Genomic DNA, 6,957 nt, shown 5'->3' with positions numbered 1-6,957 from the left:
GGAGTTTCGAGCCCAGGCTGGAGTGCAATGGCGTGATCTCAGCTCACTGCAACCTCTACCTCCTCCCGGGTTCAAGCAATTCTCCTGCCTCAGCTTCCCGAGTAGCTGGGATCACAGGCATGCACCACCATGCCCGGCTAATTTTGTATTTTTAGTAGAGACGGGGTTTCTCTATGTTGGTCAGGCTGGTCTCGAACTGCTGACCCGAGGTGATCTGCCCGCCTCGGCCTCCCAAAGTGCTGGGATTACAGGCATGAGCCACTATGCCCGGTCAATTTTTTGTATTTTTAGTAGAGACGGGGTTTCACCATGCTGGCCAGGCTGGTCTCGAACTCCTGACCTCGTGATCCACCCACCTCAGCCTCCCAAAGTGTTGGGATTACATGTGAGCCACGGTGCCTGGCCAATTTCCACTTCTTAATGACCAACTGAATGGCCTGTGGGCAGCAACTCCCCCTCCACCCAGTGAGATCCCAGGGGACACATCATGTGTTTTCCTTGTCACAACGGCCCTAGGAGGCCTGCACTCTTTTCACTGCCATTTCACAGGTGAGGAAACCGAGTCACTGAGCCAGTGGACCATGCAGTGACTTGCCCCGGCCACACAACTGGCAGTTGGTGACTGCCTCCATTCTTATCTCCACGCTGCACTGCCTTCTCTGGCAGGGCCCCTGAAGTAGAAGGAAGGAAGGGATGCTTTTCCCCCCAGGATGCGTGCATGTGGCCATGGAGTTCCTGTTTTAAAGCTTTAGTGAGGTTTGTCGCTGGGTGGTAACCTGCACATCTTCAGCGTGCAGAGGGCAGGTGTTCATATGTCATACATGAACCTGAGGAACCGTCACCACCGTCAGGACAGTGGCCATTTCTATCTTCCCTAAAAGTGTCCTCGTGCCCCTCTGCCCATCTCTGCAACCACAAATCTGCTCTCTGGCACTATCGAACTTCATTTCAGCGGACTGGACAGTCCTCAGGAACCCAGAGGTGAGAGGGGAAAGGGCATTCTACAATCTTGGAACAATGATACAGAGCAGGATGACCTGGTCCGGAAGGTGGCAGTCAGAATTCAGTGTCCGGCCCTCTGTTCTTCCACTCCACAAGGACTTTCTCAGAGCCTGCTGCTTCCCCAGGCAGCTTCTGTGGCAGAACCACTGAGTTGACTGAGAGACCAGCTTTCCCTGGAAGGATGGAGGCCAGCGTGGGTATGCTGGTACCATCTGGTGCTGGTGGGGTGGGTAGGCAGACTGCCTGTGTCAGACCCAAATCCCTGCTCATGGGAAGCCCTTGTGCAAGTGGGGGGAGCCAGAGAAGCCACCTTGCTCGGTGGGTGGGAGAGCAGCTTGAAGGAAGACGTCGCTGAAGAGGGGACACTGGCTGCCACCCTTGCTCCCACACTCAAGCAGTACTTTCTCTCCCCCACAGTTGCCTACGTGTTGGTGATGGTCTCCCTCTTATTAAAAGGGGAGCCTAGGGCCAGGCATGGTGGCTCACTCCTATAATCCCAGCACTTTGGGAGGCCGGTACGGGTGGATCACCTGGGGTTGAGAGTTCAAGACCAGCCTGACCAACATGGAGAAACCCCGTCTCTACTAAAAATACAAAATTAGCCAGGCATGGTGGCGCATGCTTGTAATTCCAGCTACTCGGGAGGCTGAGGCAGGAGAATCGCTTGAACCCTGGAGGTGGAGGTTTCAGTGAGCCTAGAACATGCCATTGCACTCCAGCCTGGGCAACAAGAGTGAAACTCTGTCTCAAAAAAAAAAAAGGGAGGGGGAGCCTGGGGGAGGGGGCGAGGCCCTGTCTGCAGTGTCTCTCTGCTGAATGCCCTGCACCCAGGATGGCTGCCAGCACCATGGGGGCTCACATGTAGGTGCTTTAGGCAAGAATGCCCAGGAGACCACCAGAAGGGCTGGCCAGGTGTCCTTTGGCCTCCCCCGATGTGGACGGAGGGGAGACGACAGGTGGTCCTGACCCACTCCCCTTGTAAAGCCTGAGTAGGATGGGTGGGAGGCCAGTCCCAAGCACCAGGGATTTATCCCCTGACCATCTCCGGCGTGCCCAGATGCTAGCAAGCACATCACGGTGTCAGAGAGGGAGTGCCAAGGCCAAGAGACAAGTTCAGCAGAGTGTGGACCATGATGAGATATACGACAAGGGGGCCCGGTGGCAGTGGAGGGACATGGGCTGCAGGAAAGGCTCGGGAGCTGGGGACATCTTGCTTCCTGCCTTCCATTCTGGGCAACCGGCCTGCTTCCTTTTCCTAGCTCAACACGCAGTAATCCCCCATTTTCAGGGGAGATCCCAGATTTTCTGAACTAGGAGGACATGATTGGAATATAGGAATGGGGCTGAGGTTCCAATATGACACACACAAGTGCCTGTGACAGCCCACATCCGTGGAATAAAGGAACCATGTGGTCATCTCACTAGACACAGAAGCAGCACTGCACAATCCAACGCCTCTCATGATAGAAACAAACTAGGAATAGAATGGGAACTTCCTTACACTGATAAAGGACAGCTATGAAAAAGCCACAGTTAACTTTATACTCCCTAGTGAAAGACTGGAGGCTTCTTTACCTCTAAGAAAAGGAACAAGGGAAAGACACTTCACCGGCACTTCCATTCAACATTGTACTAGAGACTCTAGCCACAGCAAATTAACAAGAAAAAGAAATCGAAGGGTCGGGCACGGTGGCTTACACCGCCAATCCCAGCACTTTGGGAGGCCGAGGCGGGCAGCATTACTTGAGGCCAGGAATTCGAGACTAGCCTGGCCAACATGGCAAAATCTCGTCTCTACTAAAAATACAAAAATTAGCTGGGCGTGGTAGTGAGTGCCTGTAATCCCAGCTACATGGGAGGCTGAGGCAGGAGAATCACTTGAACCCAGGAGGCGAAGGTTGTAGTGAGCTGAGATCACACCACTGCACTCCAGTCTGGGCGACAGAGTGAGACTGTGTCTCAAAAAAAAAAAAAAAAAAAAAAAAAAACAGAGAGAAATCGAAGGCATCCAGATTGGAAAGGAAGAAGAAAAACGATTTGTATTTGCCAATGACATGATCCTAATATGCAGATAATCCTGAGGACTCTGCTAAACAAATTATACTTAATAAACAATTTTAGTAAGGTTGCAAGATATAGGATCAATGTATAAAAATCAATTTTTTTTTGAGACAGAGTCCTGCCCCTGTCACCCAGGCTGGAGTGCAGTAGTGCGATCTCAGCTCACTGCAACCTCTGCCTCTGGGGTTCACACGATTCTCTTGGCTCAGTCTCCTAAGTAGCTGGGATTACAGGCACACACCACCATGCCCCGTTAAATTTTTTTGTATTTTTAGTAGAGACGGGGTTCCACTATGTTGGCCAGGCTGGTCTTGAACTCCTGACCTCAGGTGAGCCACCCGCCTTGGTCTCCCAAAGTGCTGGGATTACAGGCGTGAGCTAACACACTCAGCCAATCAATTGTATTTCTATACAGCAGCAATGAGAAGGCTGAAAGTGAAATTAAGAAAACAATTCCATTTACGATAGCATCATAAAGAAAATACTCATGAATAAACTTAACAAAAGTGCAAAACATCATTTAAAGAAATTAAAGACCTAAATAAATGGAAAACATACCCCATGCTCATGAACAATAATCCCCAACTGATCCACAAATTTGATGCAATCTGTATCAAAATGCCAGCTGGCTTCTTTCCAGAAATTAACAACCTGATCCTGAAATTAATATGGAAATTTGAGGGACTTAGAATAGACAAAACAGTCTTGAAAAAGACATACAAAGTTGGAGGACTCTCATTTCTTTATTTCAAAACTTGCTACAAAACTGCAGTAATGAAAGCAGTGTGGTGCTGGCTTAAGGACAGACATTTTTCTAAAGAAGATACACAAATGGCCAACAAGCACAAGAAAAGATGCTCAACATCATTTAGCTAACAGGAAGTGCAAATCAAAATCACAATGAGATACCACTTTACACCCAGCAGGACAGCCATAACAAAAACCCAGAAAATAACAACTGTTAGCAAGGATACAGAGAAATTGGAACCCTTGTATGTTGCTGGTAGGAATGTAAACTTGTTCCAGCCACTGTGGAAAGCAGTTCAATGGCTACAGGCAAATACTCCAAAGAATTAAAAGCAAGGATTCAAACAGATACAGGTAGACCAGTGTGCCGGGCGCGGTGGCTCAAGCCTGTAATCCCAGCACTTTGGGAGGCCGAGACGGGCGGATCACGAGGTCAGGAGATCGAGACTATCCTGGCTAACACGGTGAAACCCCGTCTCTACTAAAAAATACAAAAAAAAAACTAGCCGGGCGTGGTGGCGGGCGCCTGTAGTCCCAGCTACTTGGGAGGCTGAGGCAGGAGAATGGTGTAAACCCGGGAGGCGGAGCTTGCAGTGAGCTGAGATCCCACCACTGCACTCCAGCCTGGGCGACAGAGCGAGACTCCGTCTCAGAAAACAAACAAACAAACAAACAAACAAGTAGACCAGTGTTCACAGCAGCGCTATTCACAACAGCCCAAGGGGGGTGGAAGCACCCCAAATGCCCATCAACTGACGAATGGATAAATATTATGTTGTCTACCACAAAATGAAATATTATTTGGCAATAAAAAGAAATTGACTACTGATACATGGATGAACCTTGAAAACATTATGATTAATGAAAGTCAGACACAAAAGGTCAGTTTCTATGAAACGTTTAGAATAAACAAATCCATAGAGACAGGAAGTAGACTGGTGGGTGCCAGGGGCTAGGAAGTTTGTAGGAGAAATGGAGGTGTGACCGCTAATGAGTGCAGGGTTTCTTCTGGGGTGATGAAAATGTTCTGGAATTACTGGTGTGGGTTGCACAGCCTTGTGAATATACTAAAAACCAGTGAGTTGTACACTTCGAAAGGGTAAGTTGTACGATAGGAGAATTATAGCTCAATACAGCTGTAATCTTGGAAGTGCTGTGAGTCATTGGCAGAAAATGGCTTGGAACACAACGCTAGGCTAGAGACTTGGGGATTCCTAGCCTGGGGGTCCCAGGCCTCTGTGGATTGTATATGGAAGGCGCTACAGATGCACTTGTGCTTTTTTCTGAAAATCAGACCCATGAAGTGTCTCACCCTGACAAGGTGCAGAGGCCCAAGGGGGTGCAGATGAGGTTACTCAGGGGAGACAGGGAGAAGTATCCCCTGAAGATGGGGGAGCACCCGTCTTTAAGCTGGCCGGGAGACAGGCACGGGGTCCCAGAAGCTGACCAGTCTTTTGGAGCAAAAGCGCCTTCTCCTCTGAAGAGGCTGGGATCTGGTGATGCGTCCACCTCCAGAAGCACAGTCCCCTGGGACAGCTCATGGCTTGCACTGCTTTCCGTATCCACTTTTTTCAGTCCTCTTGTTTTCTCTTAGCTGTAAAGGATAGTTCTCCTCCTAAAATCCGGGCTCTGATTGGGCCAAGGAGGAATGTAGAAAGTGAAAGTTTGCAGCCAAACTTCCACGGGAGTTTTCAAAGGGAGCCCAGCAGGAAAGCGCACAGAGGGTGCATGCAGTAGTGGCCCTCCTCCTGGCGGGTCTCCTTGGAGAGGGCAAGTCCATTCCATGAAGGAGAGCTTAGGGCGCAGAGCAGGGAGGGCCCAGCCAGGTTCACCTCCCTGAAGGCAGGCCCAGCCCGACCTGCTGAGGCCTTCCCGGAGGGCTGTGGGGAGCCCCAAGGGTTACCGGTGTCTTCCCATGGCTCATTTCAGGCCTGGGGTGCAGCTCGGGTCGCTCTCCCCTATCCACGCGTCCCCACGAGGTTGGCCTTAAATGAAGAGCGACACCAATCCTTCTCCAGGAAAGTCAAGACGGCCCCGGATGAATCGCTTGGAGAAATCGCTTGCCGTTTGATGGAATAACTCCCGAAAAGGAAGCAGTAGGATGGGATCCAGAGTCCCCGTCAACCAACCATCCCAGCCCCGGAATCCAACACGGATTCCACAGGACGCCCTCTCGGTCGCATTCCTATCCCGCTAGGGGGCTGGCAATGGCCACACAAGGTTTCCAAACAGCAGGAACAAGAGACGAGGAGTGGCAGCCAGGAACTGAGAGGGAAGAAGGCGGAGGACAGCGAAAGGGAGAAGCCGAGGACCCCGCGCACCCCCGGAGAAGGGCCGGGGAGAGGGGACCCAGAGTTCCGCCAGGCTGAGGCAAGATTTGCGTCCCCGCCCTGCCCCTCCGCTCCCGCACAAGGTGGCCAGAAGAGCTCGGCTCACAGCGTGAAGTCAGTCCCCGGATTCCTGGGAATTCTTCCCCGTGCCCCGCCCCGCCCCCCCTCACCCCCGGAGTCCTCGCCGATCCCTGCACGGGTTCCCCCACGTTCTCCCAAGCCAACACCCTTCCTTGCAAAGCACTTGATTCCTTCCCAGTCCAGACCAATAAACCCGGGAGCTGAATCCAGGCCACTAAACGCATACCTGTCTGAGCCCTGTCTGCTCCTGGGTGCCTTGACCTTGACCTCCCGCCACTTAGCCCTAGGGGGTATCAGCCCACAGCATCCAGGACATTTCTCCAGACAGTTTGCAGGGTGCACACAGAAAGTACACAAATGCGGGGCCGGGGGAGCCTCCGCGCACACAGAGACGGGGCACAGGAACGCACTCACGTAGTCACGCCACGCACAGGCAAGAAGCCCCGTTTCGGGCCGCGGGGCTGGGCTCCAGGTCCGAGCTCGGGGCCCCGCTTCTCCTTCCCTCCCTGCGGGGCCTTCCTGGTCCACGCCCCCCAAAGCCCGGTCAGGCACTGCCACCCGCAGAGAGCCCAACCCGCTGATCCCGGCGGTGCCCACTCACCCGAGACGCCCAAGGCCCGGGAGCCCAACGTTCGGGTAGGGCCAGGCGGGAGTGGGTGTCGGGGTGGGCACCCAGTCCCCGGCCGGACTTGGACCGCGCTCGGGGACGCCCACCCACTCCTACGCTCCAGGCCCG

At 52.7% G+C, this 6,957-nt stretch overlaps 1 protein-coding gene across 1 annotated transcript in view; it reads right to left on the bottom strand.

The window, feature by feature from the left end:
- PDZD4 (PDZ domain containing 4) overlaps positions 1 to 6,951 on the bottom strand; it is a 29,970-nt gene extending 23,019 nt beyond the window's left edge. The window contains exon 1 of the mRNA XM_011955923.1: positions 6,823 to 6,951. The gene's annotated coding sequence lies outside the window, so the exon portion shown is untranslated. The remainder of the gene's footprint in view (positions 1 to 6,822) is intronic.
- Positions 6,952 to 6,957: the final 6 nt, after the last annotated feature.

Source organism: Colobus angolensis, unplaced genomic scaffold (assembly GCF_000951035.1).
Source record: "Colobus angolensis palliatus isolate OR3802 unplaced genomic scaffold, Cang.pa_1.0 Scaffold402, whole genome shotgun sequence".
Lineage (NCBI taxonomy): Eukaryota > Metazoa > Chordata > Mammalia > Primates > Cercopithecidae > Colobus > Colobus angolensis.
The sequence above is the reverse complement of the archived record's forward strand: the minus strand, read 5'-3'. Positions and strand labels throughout refer to the sequence as shown.